This window comes from Procambarus clarkii, unplaced genomic scaffold (assembly GCF_040958095.1).
Source record: "Procambarus clarkii isolate CNS0578487 unplaced genomic scaffold, FALCON_Pclarkii_2.0 HiC_scaffold_1618, whole genome shotgun sequence".
NCBI lineage: Eukaryota > Metazoa > Arthropoda > Malacostraca > Decapoda > Cambaridae > Procambarus > Procambarus clarkii.
Genome location: NW_027190645.1, coordinates 6,799 through 24,332, shown reverse-complemented (window position 1 = coordinate 24,332; position 17,534 = coordinate 6,799). Strand labels below are relative to the sequence as shown.

Here is a 17,534-nt window from a genome sequence, read left to right as displayed (position 1 = left end):
TGAAAAAACGATTCTTCGCGGCAGGGGATCGTATTCCAGGGACCATAGGATTAAGGACTTGCCCGAAACGCTACGCGTACTAGTGGCTGTACAAGAATGTAACAACTCTTGTATATATCTCAAAAAAAAAATATATATATATATAAATATATATATATATATATATAAATATATATATATATATATATATATATATATATAAATATATATATATATATATATAAATATATATATATATATATATATATATAAATATATATATATATATATATATATATAAATATATATATATATATATAAATATATATATATATATATATATAAATATATATATATATATATATATAAATATATATATATATATATATATAAATATATATATATATATATAAATATATATATATATATAAATATATATATATACAGTGGTACCTCGCATAACGATCGCCCCAAAAGACGAACATTTTGGGTAACGAACGGCCCGATCGGCGTCAAATCGTCCTGTATGACGAACGCTGGTTTGAGTAACGTCAAAACCACATGGTGGGGTCGCGCTGCTTCTTGCACATTCTTAGACGCCTCCGACGATGCACATAAATTATGTTGTTCTTGTTTAAAGATGCTAATGATGCTGGGATATAAAAGGGTGACTGCTGAGATGTTGCAAAGCATTGACGTTTTTGTAGGAAAAAAGAAATGAAATGTCTGCTATACAACAAATGTCAAAAAGGTTTGTTCGGTGTTTGGCAGGTAGGCTGCTCCATTAAAACAATCTTTCTTTGTTTCAAATGTGTTCCATTTGTTTTGCATTTGTCATTTACGTCTCAAAAATGGAGAAGCCTACCTTACATACACTGAATAAACCATTATGACATTTTCCTTTCTTCAAATGTGTTCAATATTTATTTTTCATTTGTCTTATAGCAAAAGGTTCATTCGATGGTTGGCAGGTAGGCTGCTCCATGTTTCTTACATACAAAAAACGTAAATAATAAAAAAATGAAGAATTTTAAAAACCAGTACAAATGTCAAAAAGGTTCGTTCGGTGGTCTACAGGTCGGCTGCTCCATGTTTCTTAAATAAAAAAATAAAAAACAAAAAATAAAAGAACTGTTGAAACAATTTGAAAATTGGACAAATGCCATAAAGGTTCGTTTAGTGTGTCGAGTAGGCTGCTCCATTATTGAGACGTAAGTGACAAATACAAAACAAATGGAACACATTTGAAACAAAGAAAGATTGTCATAATGGAGCAGCCTACCCAACAAGCACTGAACGAACCTTTTGCTATAACGAATATGAAAGACAAGGGCTGCTGGCTGGGTTAGTACTGCGTGAGCAACCATTTGTAGCACACATGCCTCTGGCTCTCAAACACCTGTCCCACACGGTGTTGAAAGACTGTGCTCAGTCGGTGCAATTCAGACCCTATTGTTTGAAGAACATAAGGGTCATAACATTAATGAAGCTAGGCGCAATAAGGGCTTAACACAACGGTCGGATGCCAGTGATACAGCACCTATGAGGATGATACAGCGAGCGTATCCAGTTGTAGCTCTGAGCCCCACCCTTGCCATCTTGAATTTATATAGATGATACATAGATGAATCGTTTTCTGCGTTCAGTGATGATGCATCTGATACAAGTAGCATAGATGAACATTGTTAGCGGCTTCCATGGTGGTGTTGTTCATTGATATTTTCAAGAATACCTGAATCTCTTCCTGACTGATGGACACTCTTTGAGGCTAGCTGAATCTCTTCTTGACTGATGGACACTCTTTGAGGCTAGCTGAATCTCTTCCTGACTGATGGACACTCTTTGAGGCTGGCTGAATCTCTTCCTGTGTGGGACCTTACAAAGCGATCTTTTCAAGACTACCTTACAAATTGAGCTTTTCCTATAATCGTTTCAATACTACCTTATGCTTTACAAGCCTGGCTACATACCACCTACAAGTACTAAAGCCAAGGGTGCACGCGAGTGCGTTATTTGCAAGCACACAGAACGATGAAGCAGGAAACGAAAATCTATCTGTAGCTGGTGCAAGGAGAGCAAAGTCGTGCTGTGTAAAATGGACTACTTAGTTGACTATTACGCACTTCCAAAGCACTGAGTGTGTAATACAGTGTGTTACTGTGTAAATAGTATGTGAAACTGTACATATTGTAATTTTAGTGAATTTTTACCACGTAATATTGTGACAATAAACATTTATTGTGGACACATTACTGACACATGTATCACAGTTCCATGGAAAATTATGAACATTCTACTGTATACATATTGTAAAGGTCACAAGTATGCATCATATACGATAAAAGAAACAAATAAAACCGCATTGGAAATGCATAGAAAAAATATTTGAAAATATATTTGTGGCAACACGCGGTGCTTGAATGGCCTGCGCGACCGTGTCTGGGAGCTTCACACACGGGCGACCAGGCCCTGATGACGTCACAGCGCACCTTGTCCACACCCTCACAGCCAAAGTAAGTGGAATTTGATAATTATTTTCACATAGACATGTTCAGGGATGGTAATTTATCATTTTGTAAAGAAAAATGATATTTTGGGGAACATTTGATGTCATGCACACTGGGGAAATTTCACAATAAACACAGTGCATCACACTGGTTACATGGGGGACACTCGTTTTGTATGACGTCCGTTTCACATGACGAACATGGAACGGATTAAATTCGTTATGCAAGGTACCACTGTATATATAAATATATATATATATATAAATATATATATATATATATAAATATATATATATATATAAATATATATATATATATATAAATATATATATATATATAAATATATATATATATATAAATATATATATATATTTAAATATATATATATATTTAAATATATATATATATATATAAATATATATATATATAAATATATATATATATATATATATAAATATATATATATATATAAATATATATATATATATATATATAAATATATATATATATATAAATATATATATAAATATATATATATATAATAATATATATATAAATATATATATATATATAAATATATATATAAATATATATATATATATATATAAATATATATATAAATATATATATATATATATATATAAATATATATATAAATATATATATAAATATATATATATATATATATATAGGTTATATATATATATATATATATATATATATATATATATATATATATATATATATATATATATATATATATATATATATATATACAGTGGAACCTCTATTAACGAGTGGCTCTATTAACGAGTTTTTCCAGTAACGAGCAAGCCACTCGCAGCAAATTTGTCTCTATTGACGAGCTCGCCTCTATTAACGAGTGAAACCACATGGCGCTTCCTAGCGTCTCGCGGGTTCTCGCAAATTCTCGGACGCCTCCGACGCCAGTGTTGTTGTTGTATCTCACACGACAAGCATCCCTCTGGATTTATTTGAGCTTTTCTTTGGGTTTTTAGTGGTTTTGCGACTACAATTTGTAACAAACGATGTCTCCAAAGAAGCTGCTTGCTAAAGATAGTGTTGTCAAGAGGAAGAAAGACACAATTACTGTGGATTTAAAGAAGGAAATTATAGCAAAGCATGAGTGTGGTGTCTGTGTGATTGATCTCACAAAGAAGTATGGCAGGTCCTCATCAACAATTTACACCATTAGTAAGGGAATGAGGAGGTAAGGGAGGATGCTGCCTCTTAAACTGAGATCAGGGAAGTGTTTGGAATGTTTCAAAAGGTGAACGCATTCTTGGAAAAGCTGCCCTGATAAAGCAGTGACAACCCGGTGTGTGAAAATGTTTAATTAATTTATCACTTTGTGATAACACTTTATGAAAGTGTTATCACTTTCGCAGGTATATGTCGCTTGAACATAACACACTTTTTTTCTCTTGAATGTTCCCAAACACCGCGCTCAAGCGTCATTTGAGCAAATATTTCTATAAAATCCAATTCTAATCTGATTGACTTGGGGATTGTATACAAGTTTGCCATGAAATTTCCGTTTTCTTTAATAACCACATTGCCTATTTGAGAAAACGGCATTGTATTGTATCTTCGGGGTAAGACTATTATATTGTTGACACAACGAGTGTAATCAACGTAGTTTTTTATTTGGTGCTGGTCTAACGCATCCTTGTGTGACATTTGAAATGAAATTTGGGTGAAATTCCCAAGAAGAGAGAGTCCGCCTGACTCAGAGGTGGATTCTCCTTCCACACCATAACCCCTCTCCTCTTTCCCACCTCTCCATTGTCTCCCTCAAGCCAGCAACTACTCTTCATAAGGTAAAGTAAATATTAAAACACTACAACAAAACATTTATATTTACATGTGCAGTATTATATTTACATAAAAAAAAGTCATACAAGTATGGATGTTTTTGGGAGTGGAACGGATTAAATTTATTTCCTTTATTTTAAATGGGGAAATTTGTTTCCAAAGACGAGTTTTCCAGGTAACGAGCTCGGTGCCAGAACGGATTAAACTCGTTAATAGAGGTTCCACTGTATATATATATTTTATTAATGATATATATACATATATACACACAGAAACAAAGATTCTTCTATATAGACATTAGAGAAGATTCAGCGGTATGCCATGCACCAGGCTCTCCGCTGTTTTCATTATTCGTCATATCCGACTCTGCTATGTGATGCACATGTATTCTTGCTTCACCACCCTGTAATGAAATATTGTTTGTTACTAATTGTTTTCAATAATACATTATTTTATTATATAATATTTAATTTATTAATTAAAAACCCTTTCCATATTATAGAAAAAAACTAAAACAAGAATCTATATAAAACTATAGAATAGAATAGACTAATAGAATAGAATATATATATCATATATATATTTATATAAATAAATATATATATATATAAATATATGTATATATATTTATATATATATATATATATTATTATATCCTGTATTATTCCAGCCCATTATTAGAGATAGTAGCCACCTCTTATTTTGGTTTTCTTTCATTATTAGTGCTCAGAAAATTAAATATATCTACATATTTAGTCAAAATCAATTACATTATTTTATCTTATTCATAGCATAAATGTTCACAAAGATTACTAAAAAGAGATTGAATTAGACTACAGCAAATTGGCAAACTTTACCTTGTATCTGTTTCCACCGTGTTTGTTTGGGGCGTTCTTCAACATATCAGCAATACTTGTCTCAACATCTCTTTCAGTTGCATTAGTGTGGGTGTTGATACAGGCTTCTGGAAAGTTATAAGAATTAATTAATATATATAATTATAATTCTTTTTGTCAGGAGACAAGAAGCCACAGAGTAATAACATTGTTGGCTTTTATTTAGGTGTTCCCCTGTTCTCCAGTCTTCCTCCGTCCCCTCGTCCCCTTTGTCCTCCCCAGCATTCTCCATTCCCCTGTCCCCTCGTCCTCCCCACCATTACCCTCTCCTCTGTTCCCTCGTCTTCCCCACCATCCCCCCTGTCGTCCTCCCCACCATTCTAAACTACCTCATCCCATGCATTCCATGATGGTCTGATGCTTCCATCTGAAAATTGGGAACATCAAAAGATCTGACTTTCCCAATTTTCTGATGGGAACATCAAATGATCTGATATTCCCATCACTGAAAAATAAAAACAGATAAAAAAAATGATATGAAAAAATAGAAAATAAAATATACTCATGAAATGAACAGAATGGTTAACAACACAGCTCAATTGCAATGCAATGTCACAATAACATTTAAATATACTTTAAGATATAATCTAGAAGAAAATAAGGATATTGAAACGGTTCATGAACTCTATTTCAATAAAGGACACTATGGGGAACTTTGAAAAATAGTTATTGAGTATAATTAGACAGACTTGTTGCTAGGCAGAGGAGTAATGAGATATATGGCAAATTTTGCAAAATATACAATGAAGGTACACAAACATTCATACCCAAACAAAGCAAAATGCTAGGTAAGAACAAAGCATTTGGCCCGTAGGAGAAAGGAGATACCCACAAGACTAGAATACAAGTCATTAACAAGCATGCAAGTATAATACATAATACATGCAGACATATATATAATCCAAAAAAATGTCAAATTTACGTACTTATTATTACATTACAAATATCCAAGGTTTTGAAGACACGTTTCCTCTTGCGCCCAACGAGTGAATACTGAGACCAGACCCCATAGGTCCCTATCCTCCTCATCATTCGTCTCACTGTGTCTCCACAGCTTGCACCGCCCATTTGAGACAGCGTCTGGACCTGTTAAAATAATGCATAAGCTGTAAGGTAATAGAGAATAATATATATCTTTCAATCTCAACATTAGATTTTCTAATTTCCAACTGTATTAAATAAATAGCATTAAAATATTTTCCTTCTTAACTATTACAAAAATCAACGAATTTGAGTAACTTTTGCTTTTGTTTTATTTGTACCTTAAACATAACACTGAACAATCAATTATGTGCCACCCCACCTTCCTTCATCTGCAAAAAAACTAATCAAAAGACATATGTACAAGGCTAAAAAAATTCAGCAACAGTTACCATACTCAGGCTAAAAGAATTAAGCAACACTTACCATACTCTTTTTATATTCACTGTTAACTTTTAGCTCATGTGACAGACTTTCCACCTGCTCAACAGTTTCAAGTGGGGATGGAAGAATGTCTTCCAGGATTGGTATATCTCCATGTGTTTTTGACATATGGGTTTCCGTCATTTTGACAATATCCAGGAATTTTGCAAAAATAATTGCATTTACTATTTTTAAAAGATTATTAGCAAATTTACAGAAATGGTGCATTCGGAAGACAAAACCGTGGTAGACATGGTTGGAACAAGTTAGGTGAGAGGGTGGTGGAGGCCAAAACCATAATCATAATCATCTGTATCAAACCTTATTACAGGTAAAACCAGTAGGCAGTCTACTGTATTTTATCAAACCGTTATTAGTATAATAGATCTCGTAATAATTTTGCAAAAATAATGGCATTTACTATTTTTAAAAGATTATTAGCAAATTTACAGAAATGGTGCATTCGGAAGACAAAACCGTGGTAGACATGGTTGGAACAAGTTAGGTGAGAGGGTGGTGGAGGCCAAAACCATAATCATAATCATCTGTATCAAACCTTATTACAGGTAAAACCAGTAGGCAGTCTACTGTATTTTATCAAACCGTTATTAGTATAATAGATCTCGTAATAATTTTGCAAAAATAATGGCATTTACTATTTTTAAAAGATTATTAGCAAATTTACAGAAATGGTGCATTCGGAAGACAAAACCGTGGTAGACATGGTTGGAACAAGTTAGGTGAGAGGGTGGTGGAGGCCAAAACCATAATCATAATCATCTGTATCAAACCTTATTACAGGTAAAACCAGTAGGCAGTCTACTGTATTTTATCAAACCGTTATTAGTATAATAGATCTCGTAATAATTTTGCAAAAATAATGGCATTTACTATTTTTAAAAGATTATTAGCAAATTTACAGAAATGGTGCATTCGGAAGACAAAACCGTGGTAGACATGGTTGGAACAAGTTAGGTGAGAGGGTGGTGGAGGCCAAAACCATAATCATAATCATCTGTATCAAACCTTATTACAGGTAAAACCAGTAGGCAGTCTACTGTATTTTATCAAACCGTTATTAGTATAATAGATCTCGTAATAATTTTGCAAAAATAATGGCATTTACTATTTTTAAAAGATTATTAGCAAATTTACAGAAATGGTGCATTCGGAAGACAAAACCGTGGTAGACATGGTTGGAACAAGTTAGGTGAGAGGGTGGTGGAGGCCAAAACCATAATCATAATCATCTGTATCAAACCTTATTACAGGTAAAACCAGTAGGCAGTCTACTGTATTTTATCAAACCGTTATTAGTATAATAGATCTCGTAATAATTTTGCAAAAATAATGGCATTTACTATTTTTAAAAGATTATTAGCAAATTTACAGAAATGGTGCATTCGGAAGACAAAACCAATTTTTCACTTTTGACAATTGAGCACCTGCTACATCCAGATTCTAGGGAGGAAAGGAAGGACGATCTTACTGGATCCCATAGCCTCTCCGAGGCACAAACCAGGCTTTTACATAACCCCCCCCCTGCACCCGAGCTTTTTAAAATAGTAAATGCCATTATTTTTGCAAAATTATTACGAGATCTATTATACTAATAACGGTAAATAAATAATAAATAGTAAATAAATCAAAATCAGTTACATTATTTTATCTTATTCATAGCATAAATGTTCTCGAAGATTACTAAAAAGAAATTGAATTAGACTACAGCAAATTGGCAAACTTTACCTTGTATCTGTTTCCACCGAGTTTGTTTGGGGCATTCTTCAACATATCAGCAATACTTGTCTCAACATCTCTTTCAGTTGCATTAGTGTGGGTGTTGATACAGGCTTCTGGAAATTTATAAGAATTAATTAATATATATAATTATAATTCACTTTGCTATTCCCCATTCCACAGTCCTCTCGTCCTTCCCACTTCCCTGTCCCCACATCATCCCCACTATTCCCACTTCCCTGTCCCATCATCCTCCTTACCATTTTCCCCTCCCCTGCCCTTCTTCCTCCCCCACCATCTCCCATTCACCTGTCCCTTTGTCCTCCCCAGCATTCCCCTGTCCCCACCATCCCCAACTCCCCAGTCCCCTCGTCCTCCCCACCATTACCCTCTCCTCTGTCCCCTCGTCTTCCCCACCATACCCCCCTCTCGTCCTCCCCACCATTCCAAACTACCTCATCCGATGCATTCTATAATGGTCTGATGCTTCCATCAGAAAATTGGGAACATCAAATGATCTGATATTCCCATCACTGAAAAATAAGAACAGCTAAAAAAATGAAATGAAAAAAATAAAAAAATAAACTATACTCATGAAATGAACAGTATGGTAAACAACACAGCTCAATTTCAATGCAATGTCACACAAAATTATTAAATCGAAATGAAAATAAATTGAAATCTATGAAAATTCAAATTATCAATACAATCGGAAATATTGAAATAATATCGCAACATAATATAGTGTGGGTTGCTCTTACGTGCAACAGACGGTGCTGTTTTTCAAAAAAGGCATGGTTTTACCTGTCACAAGTGTGGCATCTATACTTATACTCACGAAATGAACGGTATGGTAAAAAACATAGCTCAATTGCAATGCAATGTCACAATAACATTTAATAACAATAATAACAATAACATTTAAATATACTTTAAGATATAATCTAGAAGAAAATAAGAACATTGAAACGGTTCATGAACTCGATTTCAATAAAGGACACTATGGGGAACTTTGAAAAACAGTTAATGAGTATAATTAGACAGACTTGTTGCTAGGCAGAGGAGTAAATAATGAGATATATGGCAAATTTTGCAAAATATACGGCACACAAACATTCATACCCAAACAAAGCAAAATGCTAGGTAAGAACAAAGCAGTTGGCCCGTAGGGGAAAGGAGATACCCACAAGACTGGAATACAAGTCATTAACAAGCACACAAGTACTACACTACACAACAACCGCACTACTACCAGAACTGGACGAATCACTACCAAAACAACACATTGCACATCACTACCAAAACAACACAACACAACACAAGCATTGGCAAAGAATTATAGACCAGTTGCACTAACATCCCACATAATAAAATTATTTGAGAGTGATCAGGAGTCAGATTACTAGTTTTATAGAGACCAATGACCTCCACAATCCAGGCCAACAAGGATTTAGAGCAGTTTCTATGATCGAGCCACTGAGATCTATAAAGAATTCTGATCAAGAAAGAGATCTAGGGGTGGTTTTAGATAGAAAACTATAACCTGAGGATCATATTAAGAACATTCTGCGAGGGGCCTATGCTACACTTTTTAACTTTAGAATTGCTTTTAAATACATAGGTCAAAAAGTTTTAAAAGTTTTAAAAGTTTTTTAAACCTCTCGTGTATCATGAGTGTGTTAAAGCATCAGATGGTGCATTCAGATGATGAATATTACCTAGTTCCTTCATCTGGGAAGAATGAACACATATTGGTGCATTCGGATGATAAAAACTAACTACTGTAGTTTAATTGATCAACAGACTGTATATCATATGCAGACTGTATGTGGATCTGCGGGCCACTCCAAACAACAGCCTGGTGGACCAAGCTCCACCAGGGCTAAAGCACAAAGTGATATAGATGTGATAGAGAAACTAGGTCAAATGGAGGAGTAGGTCTGTATATTAAACAGCACCTGACGTGCACAGAGCTACTAAACTCAATGTGGTGGTAGAGTGGTGGGGGGGGGGGTTGAAACATTGCAGAAAAAAACAAAAATACAATTTGGTCAACAAAACAGCATTGTTTAAAATAGAAGACATGGGTTGTCATTTTGGGGGTAAGGTAGGTTACATTGAGTTAATTAGTTAGTACTTAGTTTTTATCTTAAACTGGTTGGGAGAGGTACAGTGTTGCTGTGCTGGTGAAAGAACACCTAAAGGTAAATTAAATAATGATTGCGAATCCACAAGAAGTTGACATAATATCGCTAGAGATCTGCAATCAGGATGATAAACTTTCCTTAAAGAATTTGACAAACACTTGCTGATAGGACATGAAGTAAATGAAATGTATGTCAAGTTTTGTGAAATATATGATAAAAGCACAACAAAATTTGTACCAAAGGAGAGATGCAGAACTAGGAAAAGGGGTTTGTTCAACAGAAATTGCGAGAGGGCCTGAGACCCAAACACACACAAATGGAATCAATATATAGCAAGAGGCCAAACCCCCAAACATACAAGCGATGCAAAGATGCGAGAAACAGCAGCAGCATTAAGGAGAGGGACTTAAGGACCATAAATAAAGTGTGAAAATAAACTCGAGTAAATTTTTTTAACTACTCTCGACAGTGAAGAAAAACAAATATTCAGACGATTTGTGTTAGAATCATTAATCTTACACTTTCGGTCATATTCAACAACACAAATACATACACACACATTCCTGTTGCTGTAGCAAGTGAAGAATTACACACACAGATCACAATAACGTGATGCATCAAATGAACAAATCCATAAGGGCCGTGACGAGGATTCGAACCTGCGTCCGGGAGCATCCCAGACACTGCCTTAATCGACTGAGCTACAACAGGGTAAAAGGGTTGAAACCGAAGTTCTACTGAACTTACTGGATCCCATAGCCTCTCCGAGGCACAAACCAGGCTTTTACACAACCCCCCCCCCCCTGCACCCGAGCTATGTCAACAGGCCGTTCTCCCTCTTCGCCCTTCCGAATGCACCATATCAGTAAATTTTTTAATAATCTTTTAAAAATAGTAAATGCCACTATTTTTGCAAAATTATTACGAGATCTATTATTCTATAGAATAATGCATATAAATGCATACATGCATATAAATACAAAACAAATACAAAACAAGTAAATGTAAATAATTTTACCTTGCACCTAGATCCACCAAGCCTGTATGGCGCGCGTTTCAGTACTTCGGAAATCTAGAACTATCTTGAATCTCTAATCTGCAATGAAACAATACATATTATTGCACTTACCAAAACATGGATGAATGTAGAAAATACAGAACTATTAGCTGAATATCAAATAAATGGATTTAATCTATTTCACACAGATAGATATATTACACCGTGTATATTAGGTAATACCTAACATACACGCCTCCACACACACTACATTTGAAATGTAGTCTCAAAAAGACTACATTTCAACAGCAAAGATTACTCCATAAAAAAATAATTAAATTATTGACCAACATGAGAGAGGGTTAGCCAACATGAGGGTTGTGTTGATTGCCTGAAAATATTTAAATTGTGTAATGTATTGAATGGCATTTTTCAAGTTACAACATTTTTTAAATTACTGAACTAGGTTCTAGGCTTTGCTAGGCTTAATTCAATTATTACAGATAAGCCTAACCTAGCCTAGAACCCAGTGGGTTTTCTTCCTATTGGGGAGTGTTGTACATGCCTCGCCTCCACATACACACTAGCACAGCCAGGCCTCGCCTCCACATACACACTAGCACAGCCAGGCCTCGCCTCCACATACACCAGCACTGCCAGGCCTCGCCTCCACATACACACTAGCACAGCCAGGCCTCGCCTCCACATACACACTAGCACAGCCAGGCCTCGCCTCCACATACACCAGCACTGCCAGGCCTCGCCTCCACATACACCAGCACTGCCAGGCCTCGCCTCCACATACTCACCAGCACAGCCAGGCCTCGCCTCCACATACACCAGCACTGCCAGGCCTCGCCTCGCCTCCACATACACCAGCACTGCCAGGCCTCGCCTCCACATTTAAACCAACCAAGCCCACAAATACGTTAACATGGACCAGCATTACACCGTCTAACATACTCTGTCAGATGTAACAACTAAATTTGTGAATTCAAGACCAAATCTATTGTATAACACAGTGTTAGTACGAGAAAAACATTACTTACATTCGAAGCCGTGTTTTAAAATGGCGGCGGTCTTGTACTGACGCTCCAAACTGTGTGTTCGTTTGCGTATGATGAACGTGTGACAATTTACTACAACAATTATTTAATTATTCTTATTCTTTATTTTAATATTTTTAGGGTACATGAAATTTCAAACTTATTTGCACACAATAATATAATTGCATTGTCATAACCTTTATATATTACGGAAAATACGATGACATGAACGAAGTCAAAGTGAAGTTGAAGTCAAAGTCATTCGCCGAACGTATTAGTCATTTTTTTTCTCCCAAACGATAGGGGTAACAAATCCACAGAGAATATAAGAAATTGAAATTGAAATTGAAATTGAAATAAGTTTAGAGAGAATATAAGTGTACAGTAAAGTCAATTTTATTCAGGAAAGTACATACATAGTTGATTTACAAACATAATGTTGGATTTATAGATAGAGCTAGTGCATACAATACCTAAAGCCACTATAGTAGGCCTATAGCATTTCAGGCAACCGGGCAGTATATATGGACCCCTTACTCAAATCTCTGAATATGTTAGATATTAAGTCCCTGCACATACTCTCATGTGTATTTTATATATATAAAACGCTGCACTGTAATGTCAATCCTGACCTTAAAAGCTTCCTAGAAGGTTGTAACAGATCCCATGAGCACCACACCAGAAACAAATACCTATTTGATATTCCAAGAGTACGACTTAGTCAAACTAGAAATGCTTTACAAATCAAGAGACCTCGAATGTGGAATGACCTTCCCAATTATGTTAAAAACTGTACCTCTCCCAACCAGTTTAAGATAAATAAAGATAAATTTATAAGTTAAGAATAATTCCACAAATCAACAACCCTGTTACTGACCCTGTATTTACCCAAGTCTTTCCTAAATCTAAACTTATCCAATTTATACCCATTGTTTCGTGTTCTATCTTGTGTTGACAATTTTAATACCCTATTAATATCCCCTTTGTTATATCTATTCAGGAAATTGTGGTTGATCTTGAACCCATTGATAATGTGACGACTTATACAGAATTTTGTAACTATATCATCAAGATTGTAACCAGCTTAGCTAAATGTAGTGTGGGGTTCAGTCCCTAAGCCCATATATGTGCCTCTCTAACCATTTAGGTTACAGGGCAAAAACATAAAAACAAAGGTAACTGCAGAAGGCCTATTGGCCCATACCAGGCAGCTCCTATCTATAACAGATAAACACTAAGTACTACCTAATTAACTCAATGTAACCTACCAACCTAACCCCCAAAATGTCAATCCATATCTTTTATTTTAAACAATGCTGTTTTGTTGACCAAATTGTATTTTTACTCTTTTTCTGTCATGTTTCTCCCACCCCTGTTTTTTCCCTTTTTTCTTATTTTTTCTCAACATAATTCATACTTTAATTATGCGGATCAGGACATCACCTGATCAAACACATCAAACATCGTTTGACCACCATCAAACACACACATTTCGTGTGTGTTTGACGCTCACTGATATGTACCAGCGTTGTTTTATATATGGTGCTATTCTATCTTACGCTTTGTTGCTCTTTTTTACCTACGGGCTCATAGAACATTCTATTGCGAAAACATTGGCACAAAAATGAATGACGTACATACAATAATAATGTCAGGACAGTGATATAATTATAAACTTTCAAAGCACTGTATCGCCCATGTGTCGTCTTGTCACCAATACTGGGTAACAGTTCCGCCACTTCCCACACTCTTGCGGGTGGGCAGCGACCATTATTCTACGTTTATATTCATATCACCGTGTTGGGAATTTCATTGCGAGTACATTGATACCAAAATTAACGCTGTAGGACAAGTGTGGAAGTGATAACAATCCCAAGAGTAAAAACATTTTGTTGCTCTTGGGCACTCACGGCGAGTCATCTACGTAGGTATTTATTGGGTGCTGGTATTCATATAACTTTTGGTGACCGTTTTTGCTGATTTTCTTCTAGAGAATGTTATTGCGAACACGTTGGTACCAAAATGAAATACATAGCTCGAGAACTAAGGTCAGGAGAGTAAAAAGAGTATACACATTTTTGTTTTGACGCTTAATTAAGGTTATTGTGAGTACTCATCGCCTGCCTAGAAACTGGAACTAGTAATTCCATCTATCATACATATCATACAAGAGGAGCCACACATCTATGGATCATCCAATAAAATCAGCAGACTTCTAGATGTTACTACTGCTCGGCTTAGACTCGGTTACAAGTATCTCTGGGAATTCTCATTATCTGCTGATGTAGACCTGACCAAATGTAAACTGTGTCAACAAAATTATTCGCACACCCTCCGTCACTATGTGATGGAGTGCGAAAAGATACATGAATTTAGAGACAATTCTATAACCAATGTTCCAGCGATGTGTCAATATTTCATTCAAAATGATCTGCTACCAGAAATTTTAGCCAAATATCCCCAGTTTGCTAACTGTAGATAACAACTAAGTGATTGTAACCTATCCACCGCTGCCCACTGGATGGGGGACGGTGTGCAGGACAAACATATAAATTTTGATACTAGCTCTCCACATATGTCAGTTGCTTAATTTAGAACCTGTACTTGAGGTCGATCTCGAACCCATTGTTGATGTGATGACTTATATTGAATTTTGTAACTAGCTCATCAAGATTGTAACTTGCTTAGCTAAATGAATTGTGGGGTTCAGTCCCTGAGCCCATTATGTGCCTCTGTAACCCTTTCCACAACCGCCCACAAGATGGGTATGGGGTGCATAATGGGGTGGGGTGTCTTGGCCAAACGTGCCACATCAAAACCACAAGTTGACATTGAATGTGAATTAACAATGAGACAAGTAAGATTTATACTAATACATTTATACTAACTCTGTTGAGCGTTGACCATTTATACATCAAATCTGTTGATGTGAGCACTTTAGTTTAGTCTGCCGTTTAAAGAAAAAAAGAGCATATCAATGGTATATCACAGAAAACGAATTTATCATAAACTCATGTATTTGTCTTATCATATTGAACTGCATTCATATTTTTAATATATAACAATATGAATATACAAATTTCTGTAAATCCCCTACCTTGTTGGAATCTGTGGAAATGAATGAGCAAATGTGCTGGCTGAAGGCGCTGAAGGAAACCACATTGGTTTCATTTTGGATACAAATGTCCATGGAAATTCAAAATGGAAACTAATTATATAGTTGAACCTGCAGAGACGAGTTTAAGAATCTGTGTTGAGAGTGATGGACACAGCCTTCACAATTATACTTCAGAGAATGTAAACATCTAAGAGTCATTAGAAATATGTGTAGAATAATAAACCCTACATTGTTTGAGTTAGGGAAAACACCATTTGTGATATATAGATACTATAGCTGTTCCTAAAGATTCACCCTTTTTTGCACCAGCAAGATAACATATAAGATTTTAAGAGTTGACGAATGTTAATATTCTTGTTTGATAAACTGTGAACTTGAGACATAGTTAATAAGAACATATTAACACAACAAAATGTTTTCAGAATCCTTAACACCACTTTCCAACAACTTATATAATTTATATAAATTATTTTAGAGAATAATACATAAATTATATATTTAAACATGATATAGTGTTTAGTGGAATGTATAAGGAGTCAAATTGTGTTAAAAAGAGCAATTTTTAGAAAATTTGGAAAAATACTTTTTTCTGTTCAAATTATAACTAAATGGATTATAAAGGTTTCACTCAGCCAATATATATCATTCACAATTTATTAATGAATTTTACAAAAAAACACCATAAATTTTATATTTAAACATGTAAAAACTATTTGTTTTACATTTGGAAGAAAATAATTGTAGAAAAACAATTTATAATTAAACCTTTGTGTTTGGATTTTTTGAGTAAAAGTTTCTCAAAGGCTTTCCTGCACCATTCTCAATGCAAATCATTCCCACACCTATGGCAAGAGATAGGCGAACGTTGTGTAGATGATTTGTGTTTGCTGGGTACCAAATGAGGTGCCACATATTCGTTCCACCCTGTCATTACACCATTCCAGTAAATGAACATGGATCCTGACACATCTGCCATGAGAATATTGTAGGTACTTGCTTGATGAGACACATTATTCTTTGGATCCGCTCCCGTTAATAATAAATCTGGTACTTTAGCTGGCATCTGGAACACTATGTGAGTCTTCTCTTCACCTTCGACATTCTTCTCTTTAATAATACAGAGTTCCATTTCCAATATCCCAAAATCATTCGTCTCTTGTTCATCATCTTCCTCTATTATAACCATTTCAGGCGGGAGGGGGGGCAACATTAACTGCTGTGTAGATTGCTCTAAAAAAAAAAAAAAAAAAAAAAAAAAATAAACATATATTAAAATAAGAAAAATAAAGGTATATTGTAAAAAATGTATATAAAGATCTATATATTCGTATTATTACCTACCATCCATTGTTTCCTCTTCTAAAAAGGGACTTGGAGTTCTAGATTTGGGGTTCGTTTCAGCTTTTTCCAAGTAATTTCCCATTATGTCAGTTTGTCTTTAAGGAGAGGATGCGAAGGGCATCCTGACTGCTAATAAACTGAAGGCTCAGATGATATTCAACTCCTTTTATATAATCATACAACATGCACTTCACTTCTGTTTCATTGTCACTGATGTATCCAAGATGGACTGTATAGTAGGCATAATGTATTGTAAGATTTTTCTAAGGTACCTGATGTTTGAACACATATGATGTTTAAATATTTTTTTTTATGAAGAAGGTTTGAATCTTTTTCTTATTGGATTATCATCATTGTCTTCAACATTTTCCATTAATTCTTCATCATGTTCTTTTAAATTAAAGAATTGATTGGCATCGTATTCTGCCTGAACCTTACCCCGATTATTAATAAATTCTATTATACCACACATAATTAAACTTATTCCAGTTTGAACCAAGGCATGTATTATTATTGTACTAGAAGA

The 17,534-nt window shown here is 34.8% G+C and overlaps 1 long non-coding RNA gene across 1 annotated transcript; it reads right to left on the bottom strand.

Moving 5' to 3' along the window:
* Positions 1–6,156: 6,156 nt before the first annotated feature.
* On the bottom strand, positions 6,157–11,600 carry LOC138362310 (uncharacterized). Its single transcript, XR_011227562.1, has 3 exons — positions 11,525–11,600; positions 8,369–8,475; positions 6,157–6,304 (listed from the first exon to the last, which is right to left on the bottom strand). It is a non-coding gene; the product is annotated as an uncharacterized lncRNA (long non-coding RNA).
* Positions 11,601–17,534: the final 5,934 nt, after the last annotated feature.